Source organism: Anabrus simplex, chromosome 3 (genome assembly GCF_040414725.1).
Source record: "Anabrus simplex isolate iqAnaSimp1 chromosome 3, ASM4041472v1, whole genome shotgun sequence".
NCBI lineage: Eukaryota > Metazoa > Arthropoda > Insecta > Orthoptera > Tettigoniidae > Anabrus > Anabrus simplex.
The window spans coordinates 379,603,979-379,624,729 of NC_090267.1; the positions used below are offsets into that span (position 1 = coordinate 379,603,979).

Below are 20,751 nucleotides of genomic sequence, written 5' to 3' on the forward strand. Positions count from 1 at the left end.
TGTCCCCCTACAATAACAGGAGCAATCGTTACGTATTTTCATCATAAGTGCATTACTATGACTATTTATTTACTTCTATTGTGTATGGAGTGAATTGGCCACGCGGTTTTGAACACGTAGCTGTGTGCTTTCGTTCGGGAGATAATGGGTTCAAACCCCATTGTCGGCAGCTCTGAAGATAGCCTTCCGTGTTTTCCGATTTTCAGACCAAGCGAATGCTGCGGATGTACCTTAATAAAGGCCACGGTCGCTTCTTTCCTAATCCTAGCCCTTTGTATCTCCTCGTTGCCATATGACCTGTCAGAGTCGGTGCGACGCAAAACAAAACAAAAATCTGTTGTGATATTCTGGATTAATTATCTTCACAGATAACACTTGTGAACTTACGGTCCGTGTATTTCGAACTTCTATGGGCGTCGTGTGCAGGGAAGCTTGTTGGAAAAGTACTGCATTTGGTATAGCCAATGATTATTATATGCAGGTAACATAGATCAGAGAACTGTAAACGACTTCTCAGGTCAAGTATATCCAGCTAGTTCAAGATGTTAGATTTAGTTCTTTCCTTAACAGTCACGCAAATACTACAAGCTTGCTTGCTTGTATACAAATCTGTACTTTACAGTTGCAGATATAACCCTGTTCATGTGTAGGAAAGTCAATATTAGCTAAAATAAGAACTAAAGTTGGAATGTGCAAGTTTTTGCATTTCCGTTCATTTGAGTTTGAATTGTTCCTCGCCGTGGGCTTTGAACGGACCGAACATGAATGCGAACTGGAGCGGGCGTCTGTTAGAGCGAGGAATGATTGACGGCAAGTGAAATGGGCGTGGTTAGTAATTAATGTCTACTATCCAGTCTACTCCACTTCAGGTATCGATTCCCGTGACGTTGCAGACAGATAACAGCATCTCGTGACCTACAGCAAGCCCTGTCTAACTCAGGTTATTTTTCGTCACCAATTTCCTGCCTTCCATCACGTATTGCGGGCAGTCTACCCGCCACACGCGTGTGCTGGTGCAGAAATATAAAACGAGAAAATCGCGTGAAAAGTACAAAATATCTGAGAGTTGCCAAGGATAGTAATATCGATATTGATGCTGAATTTACACTTAAATTAAGGCGAAATATTGTGTAATTGAGGCACAATGTAGGAGATATTTATGACTTAAGAATCCGGCTCGTTGCTGATTAATCAGTGTACTGGCCTTTAGCAGGCTGCGGGTTCTATTCCTGGCCGGGCCGAGGATTTTAGCACCTTTTCTTCTTCTTCGTCTTCTCTTTCTTTTCTTCCTGACTTTTTAAAAATTTTATTGGCCGTCTCAGGCATTGATTTTGCCCTGGTTTACGGCCGGATGTCCTTCCTGGCGCCTACTCGATGTGTAGTGATGTATTGACTATTGCGTGTTTCTGTGGATGCGGATATGTGGAATGTTGTATGTCAGTGAAGAGAACATGCAATAGTAAGTACATCCTTCCACATAGGGTTGCGCTAGGAAGGGCATCCGATCGTAAAACTGAGTTAAATCCACATCAAATGCCGATCCCAGTAACTTGGGGAAAAGGCGAAGAAGAATAAGAAGAAGAATTGTGGCATACAAGTAAGGTTATGGTGAATGATGTCGGAAAGCCTAGATCTACCGGCACAGTTCATTCTCATTTTAGTCAACCAATTGTGCTGAGATGGTCCAGTCCCGTAACTTCGAACGTGGTTTAACTTGCTATGAAATTCTACATGGCGGCGCCAAATTATAGGGATTTAGAATCTTAATTCATAATTTTTGTAAATATTTTACATTCTTAAAAAAAAAGCAGTCTCTACAATGCAGACAGTCTTATAGTAATCAAATTTCAAGTAAGACCTGTTTTTAATTTATCATTTCTAGTCTAGTATACAAAACAAAGCAAACCAAAGCATAATCATCTCCGTACAGGATGCATGGAACGTAAAGGCTGAGTGAACCTGAGGGTCATGTGAACCTCTGGAAGTGGAAACTTCGTTCCTTGAATTATTCGATTCCCTGGCGGAGAATAGAACCCACGTCCTTCCTAGTGAACCGAGCAAGTCTTTAGCACCTCGGTCAGGCTGGTCATAAATTTTAGTGATATCACTTGCAATCAGTTTGGACATAGCGATGCCAAAATGACAGATTTGGAATCTTAATTTGCAACTCTCTTAAATGATGCTTTTCTTAAGAGAGTCAATAAGATGCATTTCCTGTGCTTCTAATCGCCCTATTTAATTTTCATTGTTCGTTTTACTTCCATTATCCATTTAAACTTAAATAATTAACACTCTTAAAATATTTACTTGTGTTGTGGTGGAAAGCGTCAAGAAATCGAAGTCATCAAAAGAACCCTAAAGTGGTTACGTCCTTAGGAATGTGAATAATTCCAAGAAATAATTATTTATGATGTTTATGCGGTCAGTTAAATGCAACAAATCACTATGTCTTGGGCAGGAAATGGAAAGTGTCTCTCCTCGGATGTTGTACTACACTCGTAAGTTAACGGTTAAGTTTAACGGATCTCCGGTATTGTGTATTCCTAAATTTCTTTCTTCATCCATTTACCCTCCAGGAATGGTTTTTTTCTTCGGACTCCGTGAAGGATCCCACCTCTACCGCCCCAAGGGCAGTGTCCTGGAGCATGAAATATTTGGTCGGGGTATAGAACTGTCGAGGAGGACCAGTACCTCGGCCAGGCGGTCTCACCTGCTGTGCTGAACAGGGGCCTTATGGAGGGATGGGAAGATCGGGAGGGATGGACAAGAAAGAGGGAAGGAAGTGGCCGTGGCCTTAAGTTAGGTACCATCCCGGCATTTGCCTGGAGGAGAAGTTTGAAACCATGGAAAACCACTTCGAGGATGGCTGAGGTGGGAATCAAACCCCTCTATTCAGTTAATCTCCCGAATCTGAGTGGACCATGTTCAAGCCCTCGTGCCACTTTTAAAATAATTTCGTGGCAAAGCCAGGAGTTGAACCGGGCCTTCTGAGGTGGCAGCTAATCACCCTAACCATTACGTAAGAAAATTCAAGTATTGTGAGTTTATAAACTACAAGAACCAGTGAATATCGTCGCCATAAGACCTATCTGTGTGGGTGCGACGTAAAGCAAATAGAAAAAAAACAGTGAAGGAAAGGTTCATATTTATTTGCTTCTAGAAGAGAGATATGTTATTTTACCATCAAGCGCACGTTCAGTAAGTATTGCGGAAGTTTTATTACGAAACTAGCAAGATACCCGTGCTTCGCTACGGTATTATACTGAGACGGTGCCTAGTCTGCTTTCCTCATTAAAAGTTGGTGAAGTCTTCAACAATCTAATAACTATGCGCAATTTGTACTCGTGAAACCTACCTTCTAAAGCGAGTACGCTAAGACTTTTTTTTTTTTTTTTTTTGCTAGGGGCTTTACGTCGCACCGACACAGATAGGTCTTATGGCGACGATGGGAAAGGAAAGGCCTAGGAGTTGGAAGGAAGCGGCCGTGGCCTTAATTAAGGTACAGCCCCAGCATTTGCCTGGTGTGAAAATGGGAAACCACGGAAAACCATCTTCAGGGCTGCCGATAGTGGGATTCGAACCTACTATCTCCCGGATGCAAGCTCACAGCCGCGCGCCTCTACGCGCACGGCCAACTCGCCCGGTGCTAAGACTTTTAGTGGCAGGTTTGAAGAAGTCAGTTTTCAGGCAATGGTAACTTCAAGTAGTTCTCTTTATGGAGAGTTTATTTGGGTTGGTGGTGGTGATTATTGATTTAAGAGGAATTTAAGCCAGGTAATAGTCTTCTAGCACTAATTGGAGGAAGAATGGAAGTACTGACACTTTGAGAAATTAGGGTATCTGCAAAGGAAAGGAAAAGGCCGGGAAGTCTCGCAAGCCTAATGTCGTCGAGGTCGTAAGAGAGCAAGAAGTGACCAAGAAGATTTGATACGGAAGATGAATGTAAGGAGCCTTGCACAAGTAATTAGAAGCAATGCCAGACTCAACGTAGGGGGCCCCGAGGACTGTTTGCCAACGGAGGTTGCCCATTTTGTCGTCTCTTACGACAAGCAAGGGGGGCCGTGGATTATTCTACCGCTCACACCCATAGGCGAAGTATTTTTTGGAATAGTTCATTACTGTACGCCTCTTAGATTATTCATCCCATCTAATACAACCTAAATAATTATTGGGCCGTGCGGTTAGGGAAGCGTGGCTGTGAGCTTGCATCCGGGAGATAGTACGTTCGAATCCCACTGCCGGCAGCCCTGAATATGGTTTTCTATGCTTTCCCATTTTCATAACCAGGTAAATGCTGGGGTTGTACCTTAATTATGGCCACGGCCGCTTCCTTTCAACTCCTATGCCTTTCCTATCCCATTGTCGCCATAAGACCTCTGCGTGTCGGTGCGACGTAAAGTCACTAGCAAAAAAAAATATTGCTGCCTCCCCCCCCCCCCCTACGCACACGGGTTGTGATGGACAATAACATCCTTAGTTCCTAATTAATCAATATTAAAGTGGGATCCGAACCCACGACCTTCCTATTTCGCGTCGGATACTTTTACCAATTGAGTCTCTGGCTCCATGGCTAAATGGTTAGCGTGCTGGCGTTTGGTCACAGGGGTCCCGGGTTCGATTCCCGACCGGGTCGGAGATTTTAACCTGGGTATTTGTGCTGTCCCCAACATCCCTACAACTCACAAACCACACATAACACTGTCCTCCACCACAATAACACGCAGCTACCAACACATGGTAGATGCCGTCCACCCTCATCGGAGGGTCTGCCTTACAAGGGATGCACCCGGCTAGAAATAGCCACACGACATTATTATTACCAATTGAGTTCTGGCAACCTGCAAAAGACGTAACAGGAGTAATAATAACTTGTCCATTGTGGCATAGTTTGCCTTCCGATAAGCCTATTAAAAGAAAAACCTGTGATACATTCATACAGAAGCAAGTACGTCTGTGGCTTTGATCAAAATATCAAGTCAAGCTGCACACTTGCTTTCTACAGTATAAAAACTTTTGACTTCCATCACATGTGCCGCTCGTATTCTCTATTATGCGCTATAATCAGCCATGGAATATAAACCATCAAAGTTGTCATGGCGATCATATTCTCAAACTTTATATTTTCTGCTATTTAAATTATTAGACAGACAAGAATCGAATAATTACAAATGAGAGATTAAATCATATTATTGTTTTACTTTTTGGTGTTACAAGGAAGTTGATAGGAGCGAGTGTTTTGAATTTGAAATATCGATTTGATGAAGAAACCGAGAAATTGACTTTGTGTTGGAGAGCCCAGCCTTATAGTTATGCAAATAATGTTGTAACAGAATTTGCTAGTAGTTGAGGGATTGTGTTGGAACGGAGAAGGTGCTAATCAGAGCTCGGTGTTGAAACTCGAGCAGTAAAACAATAGGGTGCGGGACTTGGCGTTGCGCACGGGCCACGGAGGCGCCTGCGCGGGCCAGAACCAGTCGGCAGGGACCTGTTGATTCAGGCGGCCCGTCACGGCAGCAAGGCTGCGGGACCATTACTATCTCTCGCTCTCTACTTACCTGGGTAACTCGTCCAGTGTGGTGACCTGGTTCAGACTCCGAGCGGCTTCCTTCTTTATGAAACTGTATACATCGTGCTATGATGACAATGTACCAAATTTCGGTACCGCATTGTGTCTCTTACATTACATTACATTATTTATTCCTTCGTTAAAAGCCGAAAGTTCGAAAATGCGCCATAAAAAATTAAGTGATAAAGGCTCCATTAACTTAGAGATGCATTTCCGTGCTATAAATATTAATACATCTGGTAGATTTCCCATTTAGTACATAATTCGCATAGTGTGCACATAATTCGCATTGTGTGCACAATTCTCATTAGATTATTGATGATGTCTTTTGCGTTTGATTCAGGTTTGTAAACTTGTGTGTTGTATAATTTAATTAGACGGGGATTAATTAATTTTCCGTGAATCTTAAGTTATTATGTCTTCCTATCTTTTTCACAGACTCTATTATCCGATGATGAGGTTATGTTACACCTTCTACAAATTCGTCCATGACCGCAACAAGTTCTGTAGAGTCGAGTTGGATGATTTATTTGTTTCGCGCATTATTATTTCACATGCACTGCCAACTGGATGGCATAGAAAAAGAGCTTCGTTGCGATTTAGCAGCGGTGGTTCATCTGAAATTAGAAGCTTCATGGATAATGCTAGGTTCCAACAATACAAATTTGTAAATAATGTATTCCTCCCTTTGTTAGTGGATTTTTGGGTTGCAAATAAGACATTTATCACGCCAGTAGTTTATTTGGTACCGGGCGAGTTGGCCATCCGGTTAGGGGCGCGCAGCTGTGAGCTCGCATCCGGGAGATAGTGGGTTCGAACCCCACTGTCGAGAGCCCTGAAAATGGTTTTCCGTGGTTTCCTATTTTCACACCAGGCAAATACTGGGGCTGTACCTTAATTAAGGCCACGGCCGTTTTTTTTCATTCCTAGGCCTTTCCTGTCCCATCGTCGCCATAAGAGCTATCTGTGTCGGTGCGACGTAAAACAAATAGCAAAGAAAGTTTATTTGGTCTTCACATGAACCACCGCCTGCTGAATCGCAACGAAGGTTTTTTTTTCTATATTATCCAGTTAGCAGTGCATGTGAAGCAAAAATGCGCGAAAAAAATATGGAAGAACTTAATATCACCCAGTTCGGTATACCGTGATCAACAATGGTAATGAGTCCTTCCTGTTAGTGATTCGTTTAATCGACAACGTCGTCCAGGACTGAACTCGCGTTCTTGGGATCACTTTACTTTCTGATCGACTGAGGCACCCCTTAAAACTGTAATAATTGCAAACCACTTGCCCCAAACCATGAACGATAAGTTTCGATTAAGATCCAACAAAATAAGACCATCGAAAAACTTCGCCACAAGGAATGGCGTCATTCGTATCATGAATGATTCTAGCAGCACCGAGCAAGTCAGTTTTCATCCTAAACAGTCAAGTACGTGCGAAAGAAGAGTAAATATAATGCTTCAATGTATGTCCTGCAAATCAAATTGTCAACTGGACTTTTAAATGAGCTGGTTAAGAATGAGTTTGTATCGACAGGGCGGGGTGATGGCCGTGAAATGTAATCACTGTTTTCTTCGAAAACTGGTCATCAATGTGTGGAGGAGTTTCTGAAATGAAAAGTCACTGACCTGTGGTTCGGGTTCCACGTAAATATGGAGGTCCCATGGCTATGATCACGTTGAAATCATACTGTTAGCTAACAACGAAAGCAGAAGTCTGAAAGATGGATATTATGACCTATTCTTCCTGGCCTTTATCTCAATTTAATGGCGTCGGTCCTTCATCGGGATTTGGCCCAGCTTTATAGCGGACTTCCTGACACTAACCTTATGTGGAGGGATGTACTGTATTCATAATTGCGAGTTTATGTGGTGGTTGATAGCGTAATATGTTGCAAGTTAATGAAGTGCAATGAAAACTTTTCAGTCTGTCAAACATACAGCAATTACAATATAAATTATAACACCATAAACATACCTGTAAAATACACACTAATATAGAAAGAATGACATGTTTCGTTCTACAAGAACATCCTCAGATTCTATCAAATCTGAAATAGTGTTTGGTGACAACGGACTTAGCATCGGCAATCTAGATAAGTACGTAAGTTTTCCATTGTATTAATGCTTGTATATTCATTTTATTTTCGTCATTACTGATTCATGTTATCACTAAACTATCATTGACAAGTTTACACAACGTAAACAATACTGTACATATATAAGCATGTTTTAAGTGATTTGATAGAATCTGAGGATGTTCTTGTAGAACGAAACATGCCATTCTTTGTATGCTAGTGTGTATTTTACAGGTATGTTTATAGTGTTGTAATTTATATTGTAATTGCTGTGTGTTTGACAGACTGGAAAGTTTTTATTGCATTTAACTAAGTCGACACTGGAAAAATGGCTTCAATCTTAACAGTTAATGAAGTGAAATGAATTAATATGAACACAAACACTCAGTGCCCGAGATAGATGAATTAACCATTCGCAGTTAAAATTCCCGTCCCGGCCGGGAATCGGGCCCAGGTCCCTGTGAACCAAAGGCCAGTACGCTGACCATTCAGCAAAGCAGCTGGAAAAGACGGCTACTATGACTGTAATTTTGTCAGATTCGTAACAGACCTCAATTATATTCGTTGGGCTTCCAAGAACAGCTCTATACAGGCAAGAACTGTGTCCTTGCCGGTAGCAGTACATTCTTTTCTTATGTCTTACTCGCAACTGGCAGTAGAAACACCACTACAAATCACTCAGTATGAGACTCGCTGAACAGTCATCACGTAAGATGCAATGCAGCCTCATCTTTTCTGTGGGACCACTACTTGCATTCCTCACTTTCAAATAGTAACTCGATGAACTGAACTCTCTAGTGACGGCTTCACATACGTTCGATGTTTATCGAAGAACTGTATTCTAGAGGCTCGTGTTATGTTGAAAATATACAGTACTTAAGCTGAGTATCTCTTCACCATTCAGATTTACATACTAACGAGAGACCGAGGAAGGGTCAACGGTATAGGTGATAATCAGTCATTTCTCCATTACTGACGTTATTTCATTTAGAAGCTTTGTATGTCGTCAATTAATCTTCCTTGTTACCAAAACAGGTGCTAGGTTGCTTCCATTTCTTTTTCGTCGCACCGATGGCGACGATGGGATAGGAAAGGGCTAGGAGTAGAAAGGAGGCGGCCGTAGCCTTAATTAAGGTATAGCCAGGTGTGAAAATGAGAAACCACGGAAAACCCAGGATGCTTTCTAAGTCCTTACGTATACCCCCCAGTTAGTCAATGAATCCATATCGAAAACCAATTTTGCTTGCGTTAAATAACATATAGTTAGGATATAGTGACCTGAAATGGTTTCCATTGATAGGTCCACGTTGCTTGATTAAAATACAAAAGTCGTCGCCGTAAGACCTATCTGTGTCGGTGCGACGTAAAGCAACTAGAAAAAAAAAATATACAAAACACGACATCATTCTTAATATTTTGCGACTGATGATCCAATAGTCAAGGCCATTAAAATAGGAGATCTGCTTACCAATCTCGACATTCCCATTGACGGTCGTAAATCTTGTCACTTGAAAAGCTTCCAAATGAAATAACATCCGTAATTAATGGGAAGCAACTGTGTTTATTTACTTATTTATCGTATGGCATTTATAATCTACAATTATGGTATAGTTTAAATACATGCATATAAAATATAAACAAAATGATACAGTTGAGCATCTAGTTCTTTCAGCAAGGACAAGGCATGAAGTCGTTCCAGTCACCCTTCCTTGGTCTTTCGTTACCAAATCTAAACGGTGAAGAACTTATGTGCTGTCCGTTTTTAGTATAACACGACCCTCTTGAACAAAACTCTTTCATGAAACATCGAACGCATATGAAGCTGTCACCAGACAGTTCAGCTTATCGAATTAGTACTGGAGAGTGAGGAATGCAAGTAATGGTTCCACAGAGGAGATGAGACTGCACAGCGACGTGTTGACAGTTCATCACGCCTCATACGATGTGATATCTATCTATCTATCTATCTATCTATCTATCTATCTATCTATCTATCTATCTATCTATCTATTCAAGTTTTAATTCTGTCCCTGAAGGGGACGGCGGGCCTCCTAGCCGGTACCGCCATCGCTCAAGCCAGAAGATTTGTAACGGTGAAGGATATGCTCGGGGAAGGTGATGGGGTTGACGGCCGTGCCCTATACTAGGAACTGTCCCGGCATTCGCCTTAGTGCAGAAGAATGGAAAACCACGGAAAACCATTCTCAGGACAGCCTACGGCGGGGGACCAGCCCCTCTTCGTCTCCCAAACAAAGAGGTGCAGAGTCACGGCAGAGCCGTGGCCACCCCTCCTCTGCTCGGCTGGTTGGTCGAAAAGCAGAGCTGTCGGACCACGGATCAGCCGTGGTCACTTGTAGATCGAAACTTACTCTGCAACCGCCGACCGTGATTTTTAGCATGAAGAGCTTCCAAGTTGTCTTTCTACTTCCAACTGTATGCTAGAGAACGTTCTGCTACCGGCAAGGACACAGTACTTGACAGTAATGAGCTGTTCCTAGGAAACCCAACAAATACAAGTGAGGTCTGTTACGAATCTTTGCTCATGTATTAAAGTTGTTTATATTTTTAACAGCATTGATACTGCTCCTACCTGCGTACCAATATCGATGTGTCGATTGCACTGCTATCTAGCAGCTCTGCTGAACAAATTCATAGACTAAGTTCGTTGTTTAAGGAGAAGCTGAATAAGCCACCAGAGGGGTGTAATATGTCGACGGTTCTGAGAAGGATTCTCAGTTTTTTACTCGCTCTATATTATTTTGAGTGGATGATAACATAATTGCTTTACGCCTTAAAACAATAACAATCACTGCTGTTGACAAAAGGCCATAGCTTGCGTATTGAACAGAGCCAGAAGATACAGTAGGCCTACACAACTAGTTAAATACCGGTAATGAAATGAAATGGCGTATGGCTTTTAGTGTCAGGAGTGTCCGAGGACAAGTTGGGCTTGCTAGGTGCAAGTCTTTTGAGCTGACTCCCGTAGGCGACCTGCGCGTCGTGATGAGGATGAAATGAGGATGACGACGACACATACACCTAGCCAGCCGAATTAATCAATTGTGGATAAAATTCGCGACCTTGCCGGGAGTCGAACCCGGGACCCCTGTGACCAAATGCCAGCACGCTAACCATTTAGCCACAGAGCCGGACTAAATATTGATACTACATTAAGATGAGACGGGAGAGATTTCTCTGGAGCCAATTTTCCAGGGTGTAACACGTAGGCCTAAATAAATTTAGAATGATGGTGGTCGAAAACTAGGCAATCATCCCTTTAATACTAATCAGAAAGGGAAAAGGAGAAAGTCCGACTCGTATGAATGAGGGCACCAGGAAATGAAAGAGAAGGGCCATTATGAGCCACGAAGAGTCTGAAAATGAAAGACTCGCCATAGAGAATGGATAGAAAAATTGAAAGTCTGGCATAAGTAAGTGGAAGCAATGTCAACCTCAACTAGGGACCCCGCGGTCGCCAAGCCATGCTTCGAAGTTAAGGGCCTCGTACGAAAGGCAGGGGACACCATGGATGTATTTTACGTCCCTGCCAACAAGGAGAGTGTGATGGTCGTAAGTTAGAATTTTTCTAGAAGGATACCTGTTGGTGGCACATGAGTTATTTTTAGATCATGTCGAGCTACGAACTTTCTCGTCTTAAGAAATCGACCGAACGTTTTCCAGAATCGATCCTCTACTCGAAGCCAGATCACTCATAGCTTAGGCCTCTTCTCGAGAAAATGTAGGAATATTTGAGATAAAATTCGTTTCCTAATAAGTTTATAAATATGAATTGCTAGACTCACTTGGGTTTTCAACCCATTTGCTTGCAAGTCTAGCCTTACGCGAGTTAAAAAAGCGCAAGGGACGACCGGAGAAGTAGCCTTCCACTGTCAGAGCAAGATTAAATGTAGCGCCGACAAGAGGAACCCAGATGCAATGTGTATTCATTATGGTTGTAAAGAAACTACTGATTTCTGCCTATGATCATATAGATCGTTTCAACACGTCTGCGAAATAAAGTTACGGAAAAAATTCGACGTCTGCATTGATGACAGTCATAAAAGATAGATCAATTAATTTTGACATTTTTAACTTGAGAAAAAAATGGCTCTCTACTGACCAGGTCACTATATGTAGCAAGAATCCCTTCGTCGATTATGCTTAAAATGGCTTTCAATTTTCCACTTCACTTCCAGAAATACAATACTCTGAGATATCGGAATTGTTCCCTTAAATAGGATTTTTATTATATTAGTATTTCTGTTAACACAGTCTCGCACCGAGCGAATTGGCCATGCGGTTAGGTTCGCGTAGCTGTGAGCTTGCATTCGGGAGATGGAGGGTTCGAATCCCACCATAGGCAACCCTGAAGATGGGTTTCCGTAGTTTCCCATTTTCACACCAGGCAAGTGCCGGGGCTGTACCTTAATTAAGGGCACGGCTTCTTCCTTCCAATCCTAGCTCTTTCCCATCCTTACGTCGCCGAAAACCTTCAATGTTGCAGTGCGACGTTAAACCACTAGCAAAAAATCAAAAATAAATTACAGTTTCAGATTTAAGCTCCTTTAAATGCCAACCGGCATGTGAGAACTCGAACCCACAACCTCGGGGACAGCAAGCGAATGTCTTACCAACCGTGACACACATCCGACCTGTTTTCTAATTAAATTGCATTTTGTTGAGAAAGATTTAAGTACTTATTGGGACACAAATGTTCAGCAATGATTGATTAAGCAGATTCATATCCAACACTAGATTCATAGCTGGACTTCTTCCGCCTTGCCATTTATTCAGGGGCAAATAATCCATGATATGCACGTTTTTATAGCACTTTTCTATATGTGCTGGTAATGGACATCATCAGTGAGCAAATCGGAGGTGATAGTAAATGGAAGCTCCTTTTTGGAGAGTATTTAGCAATTATAGATAACAATGAAGATCTGCAACAGAGAGATTGGACGTGGCAAGAAGGACTGGAACAAAAAGGGTATTAAGATCAACACAAAGAATACAGAAGTATGTAATGGTTAGCAACAAACAAACTGTTGAAATTAATATTGTTGACACCGCGGACACGAATCTGACCCAGCTAGATACCTTAGTGGAATACTGTGAAGGGTGGCTGTGAACCAGAGGTGAAAGCTAGAGTAAAATTTGGATAGAACAAATGGACAGATGTAGCTGTAGTGATATGAGTTGAAAAGATGCCAGAAAGTGTAAAAAGAAAAGATACAAGTACATACGGCTAATCATCACGTATGGGTCAGAAATATGGGACTTACGTCCTTCTTGAGACGAAATGTGGATGCTAAGTTGGCTTTTGGACAGGCTACGAAATGAAGATATAAAAAAGGAGCTGGAGTGGCACGTATTAGTGAACTCATCAGAGAAAGAAAGGCATGTTATTGCGAAGAGGTGAGAAAGAACCTATCAAGAAAACATGGAGAATACCTGTGGAAGGAAAGAGATCCAGAGGAAGACAGAAGATCAGATGGGGAGATGTAGTTTGAGAAGGACCTCGTGAACAAAGGACTTACACAAGAGGTCGTCGTGGACCCGAAGAAAGTGGAAGACACTCATCGCCGGCCACTAATATTGAGAAAAATTGAACAGTTCATTTTATTTTTTCATAATGCTCTACGTTCTGAAACAATTAAAAAATGTCAGTCAGTGAAGAGAGAGTCGTTTGTGCACTCAGTAAAGTTAGACACTGGGCACTGATGTTGCCTATAAAAGCTGTTCGAACTGTCACCCACCTCAGTTACAGTCAGGAAGGTGTTATCCTCTGCCCGACAAATCACTGCTGGCGTGCCACAGGGCAGATGATAGTGCCTTGTCTTTTCAAAATTTACATATGACATGGCTAAACTTCCGAGCTCTACTCTCTATGCTGATGACACAGCTCTCTCTGCAGCCTCATGGCAGGCACCCAGAGTCGATCAGTATCCCCAGAACAGCGTTTGCACATTCGAGCCCTGGCTCAAAAAGTTGAGAATCAAAATTAATATTAATAAGTGTCACGCAACAATTTTCACCAAGCGTAAAGGTAGACTCGAGGGCGATCTAAACTTCTTTGGGGGAAGTAATTAGATGGTCTTCGAATGTCAAATACCTGGGTGTAGCCCTGGGTCGAGGATTGATTTTCATAAGCATATCAAACAATTTCCGCTATGACCCACAGCGGGGTCTCCAAATTATTCCCATTAATAAATGCAATACTCCTACTGTACACTTCACTAGTCAGACCGCTCCTGGGATATGCTTGCCCTATATGGAGCATTGCCGCTGATTGGCTCCTGAATAGGGTGGTCCGTTCAAAACCGGGCCCTTCGCCTTATTACAGGTGCCGATTGTATGAATGTGATGCCGACATCCATGAAGAATACCATATAGCCACTCCACGGAGAAGAAGGTGGAACGTGGCTGCCAAAATATATATAGAAAGTTACCCCGAGCAGGTAAACCCTTTATCAACTCATTAGGTCAATAGAGACCCAAAGCCTCAAACATGAAAAGCCAAAGGTCGCCGCTGCAGCTTGCCCACTCATTCAGATTTATGAAGAGTGCGCGGTGTCAGGTGTCAGGTGCCAGTCAGTTGTTAAGAACTTTTCGAATTTAATAATCTCTTTAATATTCATGGCGCATAAGCATGTTGTCCTATACTCCGTACGGCTCTACTTCTAAATTGACGTTTTAGCACATTTTGGCTCTGTCTGGTGGTTATGCGCTGAAGCATAGACATCCAACCAAGTTGCCATTCATATCGATTTATATCGGCAGAGCACGATCTCGAAACCTAGTTGCCAACTCTAGTATTTACATTTGTCACGTGGTTAACCTATCTCGCTCAGCTTGTAGGGTATTCGGAACGGTTCGCGATCTTTTGCATTTTCCTTCAATATTTAGTAGTGTGTTTGTCATATTGTTGGAGGGTTCTAGTGGCTCTGAGATCAGTAGAGTGTTCCCTTTGTAGGCCATAACCTCCTTTCTGTGCCAGCCATTAGCCGTTAGTGATGTGTTATTTCCTCATTATCTTTTATTGTTAATAAGATATTCTCTTTTAGTGTCAGATATTGTTAGTAAGTGTAGTTTTCAATCCATATTCATTAGTTTTTCTGAGTAGGGTATTACATTTTACAAGGGCTGTTTACCGCGGTCGTATTGCATCAGCTGTTCTCGCAGGCGTAGCGCGCTGGCAACAGAGGGAAGGCGATGCTCATTTGGTTTACGAAACTTCAATTTAGAAGTAAGGCCGTGCGGAGTATAAGTGTTAGAACATTTACTGGATGCAATATATGGTTCCTCCCTCCATGGAGACCGCGTAAATACCCGTCGCTAAAAAGGAGGCTCAATTCAAAGTTTATTTCTGTGAATGACCTACCTGCCAGTGCTTGCTACACTACAACAAGGCATGGCGTGATTTTCCTTTAGCCGGGTGCAAGGGTCACGCGCCTGTTGCACCACAATCGGCGATTGCTCGCCAAGTGATCGCGAGTAAGTGATAAAGAGAACGCTTGAAGCCGTACTTGAGTGTACGGCGAGCGATGAGGACCAGTACAGTGCTTGCGGCTTTGCCATGCATTTGCAGTACTCTAGTATACGGTTCGTAATAACTAGATTGCGTGCCAAAAGCCTGGAATCAATTCCAAACTTCTCCGGAGTGTTCATATCGAGTGCGCTGCTGATGGCGTTTTGGCTGTCGGATGAGAACGTTAAGCCTTTAGCAGGCTTCCTGGTGTTATTCGGCAGGCGTGGGCTATATGCCGACACCGGATTTCACTCTCTCCCTGTCTCATTATCATCATCATCAAATACCCAGACATTCAGGTCGCCCATGAGCGTCAGGTCGTTCCAGAGACCACAAGACTTGTTATCACATGATAAAGAAACAAAAAAAGCAATGGGTGTCGCAACATAGCATTGATTTAGGAAGTCGTAGGGGCTCCTTTCGAAGCGTTTGGACTGCAGGCCTGGTCTAAAAAACATTAAGTAACAACATTAAGTTACTTGCTCCATTTGAATCTGGAAGACGATTGCGAGTTAGAAGGTTGGTTTTGTCTTGTTGTGTGTTGTTGTTTAAAGGGTCCTAACATCTAAGTCATCGGCCCGTTGGTTTTGACCTCATGTTCATTGTTCTGACTCCTTTTATCACGCCCTGTTATTATAGGTTGATATTTTTCCTACACCTTGCGTAGTAAATTTGAGACATGCATTTCCAAAAACTCGTCTTATCCATTTTTTATAAAATGTGTGAAAAGGGGTGTCGGCTTTTATTTTAAATACGCATAGTTTTGGGTATACTTTATGGGCCAAAATTGCCTTTTGCTATCTAAATTTTTGTTTAAAACTGCTATGTTTTTCCAAAACCACCCTCATCCAACCCTGCAGATCTTATCCAGTCTCGTCTTTATGAATCGAAACTGGTCGATTCCTTAACTGTTTTGTATGCAACTCAAACCTATCTTTCCAAAACGTGTTTTATCATCAGTAATGGAAATATTGTAGCGATACACCTTTCTAAGTTGTTATTTTATTTACTCTTGTGAACAGAATAAGAAACAACACCATGGTAGGCATTTTATGTCGTTGATTCAACAAAGATGTACCGGAAAATTTGTATGTGATTGTGTTGTATTTACAATGTTAAGCAAGTACCGTAGTAAGTCAGTGTACCGCTTAATCTATTGTAAGTTGTAGTGTTAAGACACTGTGAGTGAATTTATGTGATTGGCTAGAAATATTTTGTAAATTTTGTGTGAATGTCTAAGTAATTATTTTACTCTTCATTCTTTGCAAATTTTGTATGAATTTCTTTGTGGTTGATTTTAGTTATTATGTTGCACTACTTTTGTATGCCATTTTAAATTGCCATGTTTTTGGTTTGTCTTAACGTACTTCCGTTTTATTTGTCTTTGTCGTGAGCTTTCTTGTTTCGATATAATTTCTTTTAATGTTTCATTTTCATGGAATTGTTGTATTTGTGTTGTTGCTATTATGTGTGTTATGATGTAATTTATGGTTTAATTTTATTTCGTTGTCATACTACTAGTTAGGATGTCTCCCAATTGCAATTTAATTGTTAATGATAATAATAATAATAATAATATGTAAATGATCTTAATCTCCTCCATAGTTAGCTATTCTTTTATACTGCCGGGCAAGGTTTTCGGAAGAATATAATAAGTCGTAAAGAAAAAAGGAGCTCTCTCATCAGTCCTGCAGAATATATTAATACTTAATATTCTCTTAATTAGGTACAGTTCATCAACTGTGGAAAGAAGGAGTTTATACTTAAGGCTGGAAATAAGCTCTGTCTGAAAACCTGAAGCAACCAGGAAACAGGCACTTCAAATTTCTCCTTTGCAAAAGACCTTGCTTAAAAAATCGAACTGAAGTAATAACATTACCATCAGATGTGAAGTCAGTTATCAATCAGACCTCTCCCAGTTCAAGGATGTATGCAAGAAGGGTAAAGTATTTTCATATGTCAACCCTCTGGAGATAGAAGAAAGCAAGGTAAGTGTAAATCCGAACAATCTTCGGAATGTAGACAACTTTCTCAAACATCACTTCACTGACCTGTGTTGAAAACAAGCTCATGTAAAATTTTACAGGGAAACTGTTGATAAATCTTGTAAAATAGATGAGAATAATGATAAAATTAATGAGGAAGAAGAAATGCTGCTAAACAGGATGAACTAGACTTGCGATTATAATCAGAGAAGCCCACTCATTCTTTTCTACAACCATTATTTCTAAAAAATTTCGTAACCCTGTAATGACATTACGTTTTTATTACAGTATTCGTAACCACTATTATCATAGTAATAGTATCTAGGTATTAAGAGTTTTGGACGATATTAATTCGAAAGGTCGTCTTTTCCATTTTCTGTTGTTCCAAAACTTTTTCTGTCCATTGTTTTGTTCCAAAGTTTGCCTTATCTGAACTTTAAAGTGATATATCTTAAAAATGGTTAGACGTACATTCCCAGACTCTTGTTTATAAAGGGAAAATAAATATAATAAGCTACATTTTAAAATTAAAAACCAAACCGGTTCTTTGAAACATTTTCCTTATTCTCTCTGGGGTCATTTAAAGAGGATAATGCAAGTTTTGGAAATATGTTCCTCAATATGAAGCATTATAATATGTTTAAAGTATTTGAAATCCTACCATTTAGACAGATTTGGTATTTATTTGCAAAGATGAAATAGATGGTTCCTTTGATTGCTAATGCAAACTTTACTGATTAATAATGCTTACAAAGCAGGTTAAGTATTTAGGAGTACGGTAGGTAGCGACTCTAATCTGTGCGGAAGGCTTCATGACTGCGTAGCTACAACGATTCTCTTCTGTTTGGTGCATTCGGGGCTTTGATAGAACAACCCAGTTAAAATCACCGCCTGGGGTTATAAATCCTCGATAGACGACCAGGTCAGCGAGTTCCATGGGTTTCCCAAACTAATGGTTTATTGACGCACTTTGTATGAACCATGTGCCCCCGCCTGGACTCGACCAAGCATCCCACACCGACGCTTCATTGAGATTTGTGGCACGTCATGGACGGGCACGATCGATGGGAGCATGTTGACAGGCTGGGATCGCTGAACTAGACGCCAAACGCGGTGGAATGTAAAATGACGCTAATGCACAATGTCATATGGAGTGCAGAGAGGCGAATAAATGTTCACGTCTGTGCTGCTGGCCTATGCAGCTATTATGGCTCCCAAATATTATTGATTTGCTGTTCCCTGGATCTGGTTTCAATCAAGTGAAAACCTCGGAGGATGCTAAGAAACAGCTACCAAAGGTCTTGAACGTTTAACATTTAGTTGGAGTAGGTCTGTTTGTATTATTATTATTATTATTATTATTATTATTATTATTATTATTATTATTATTATTATTACCTCGCGTTGTATGTGTTGCGATTACGACAAACCACACGAAACTAAACTGTCTTAATTAAGGTACCGTACATGATTAAGGTCATGTCTGATAATTCTGGTTAAGGCTGGTTGGATTCTCAACAGATCCACCACCAGCTGCCATAGATAGCCTAGATGTCGCTGAGGAGGCGTACTAGGCAAATTAGGGGTGAAGTAGTTTCCCGTTGCTTTCCTCACTGCGTCAGAAGGTGTTGTTACACATCGTTCTGCTAAGACCACTGAAATGTACACCCTTTGAACGACATTTTCACCCCAATCACCGGAGGGGCAGCTGTGTTATTGACATCGATCATTCCTCAGTCGTCTTCATATTGTCAAAGCCAAGGACGAGACTGAGACAGAAATAATAAAGTAACACACTTGTGCGGACCGTGGCTCACTGAGCACGTGTTTAAGGTTACAGAGGAAATATTTACGATGCGATGTAGATGGTCTACCAACGTGAAGTGTGTAAATGATTTTTCAACATTTGAAAGGAGCTCTTCGTCGCCAACAGACCTACATCCTGAACAGTTTGATTACTTATACCGAAGTGGGTACAAAAGTCATAACATTCCTAAACGGAGTAATTCGCCATGGACTCATAACTGTTCCTTTTCTCTTATTCAACTATCAGTGGCTAATCTTTATCGGTTTCAAATTGAACTGTGAAATCAATGATGAAGCATGATCTCGTTTCTTACCGATTGCCCGGATGTCAATTCTACCAGGACTTTCAGTGGTTGCAATGCAGAGTGGAATTCATCGTAGACTTCGAAGTTTTTGGCTGACGCTTTCTTGTTCCTTATCAGATGATGCATTATATTCTTTAGATCACCATACTTCCCGAAGCCAAGAACTTGTGCAAGAGTTTCTATTTCGTTGCAGTGTTTACAACGGGTGACGTCCTGTCTCCTTCCATGGAGAAGAAAATAGTTGAAAAAATGCATTATGCTTTTCGAAATTGCTTCTGTGTTAATTTCCAGGTAATCTAAGGCAGTTTTGTGACTAAAATTTGTTGTAGTTTTTACTGTCTTAATCTGAGAGGACAAAAGTCAAATAGTGCCATGGGTATACTTCCATCACACGAAATTTAGTTTAAATTTTACGAGTTATTTGAAGGTCCAAGCAAAGTACAACCGTAATTATTTTGCTGACAGCATTGAAAATTGGGTAAAGTGCGAAATGCGATGTCTGGTAACCAGTACTTACAACGTTCAAAATTTGGGCAAAATTAAGTAAAGGCATTACTTCGTTCATACATCACTTGCAAGCAAACGAGCAAGGAAGCTTGTAATTTTACCTGACGTTTGACTACCATAATCACTAGGCCTATTTTAGGGGGAATCCGAACCATACGGTCGTAATTTTTCATCTCATAAACCGACATATTTCAGGATTCCAACCAAAGTCACAATGCCACTCAGCTATCACGTTGCAGTTCACGAAATTGAGTTAGGCCTACGTACATAAAAGAAACGGTCGAAGTATCAGATGCACAATAAACAGTAGCCTAATTCCGTCTTGAAAAATGTTGCTGACTTTAAATTACTGGCGCAGATTTTGACAGAGAATAGTCATAGTCATGCGGACAGTAACAGGAAAATTTTCAATTTTTCTATATTGATGAGGTCCTCAGAGCTTAAATGTCTTGAAATCATAGTTAACAAAAAGAGAAAAAGTCCCACCAGAGGAACCATTTAGAGAACTAATTTATACTCTAATTTATATATGTGAGCCACGAAGTATTTTTTAAATTATCTGAGGTATGCTGAAATAAGCTTGCTAATTTACGCGAGGAGCGATTGAGGGGCTGTAACCACTCCCAAATTCATCCATAATAAAAATGTAAACCTTAAAATTAACGCAGAAGTTAAGGATACAATTATGAGTAAAATAAAGAGCAAGCAAGCAAAGAAGCTTGTAGTTTTATGTGATTTTTGGCTACTATAATCATGGGACCTCCTATTTTAATGGGAATCCGAACCATACGGCCATAATGTTTCGTCTCAATAATCCACATATTTCAGGATTCAAACCAAAGTCACAACGCTGCTCAGCGGTGTAATTCTATCCTTGAATTAAAACTGAAGCGCTATTTAGTGTTCAATGGTGGTTATGACCTGGTAAAAACTCCTCCGTGGCTCAAATCCTGAGATCGACAGTGAAAGATTTT

The 20,751-nt window shown here is 41.0% G+C and overlaps 1 protein-coding gene across 1 annotated transcript in view; it reads left to right on the forward strand.

The window, feature by feature from the left end:
- LOC136866397 (nucleolar protein 4) overlaps positions 1-20,751 on the forward strand; it is an 819,316-nt gene that overhangs the window by 256,817 nt on the left and 541,748 nt on the right. The gene's annotated exons all lie outside the window — the stretch shown is intronic.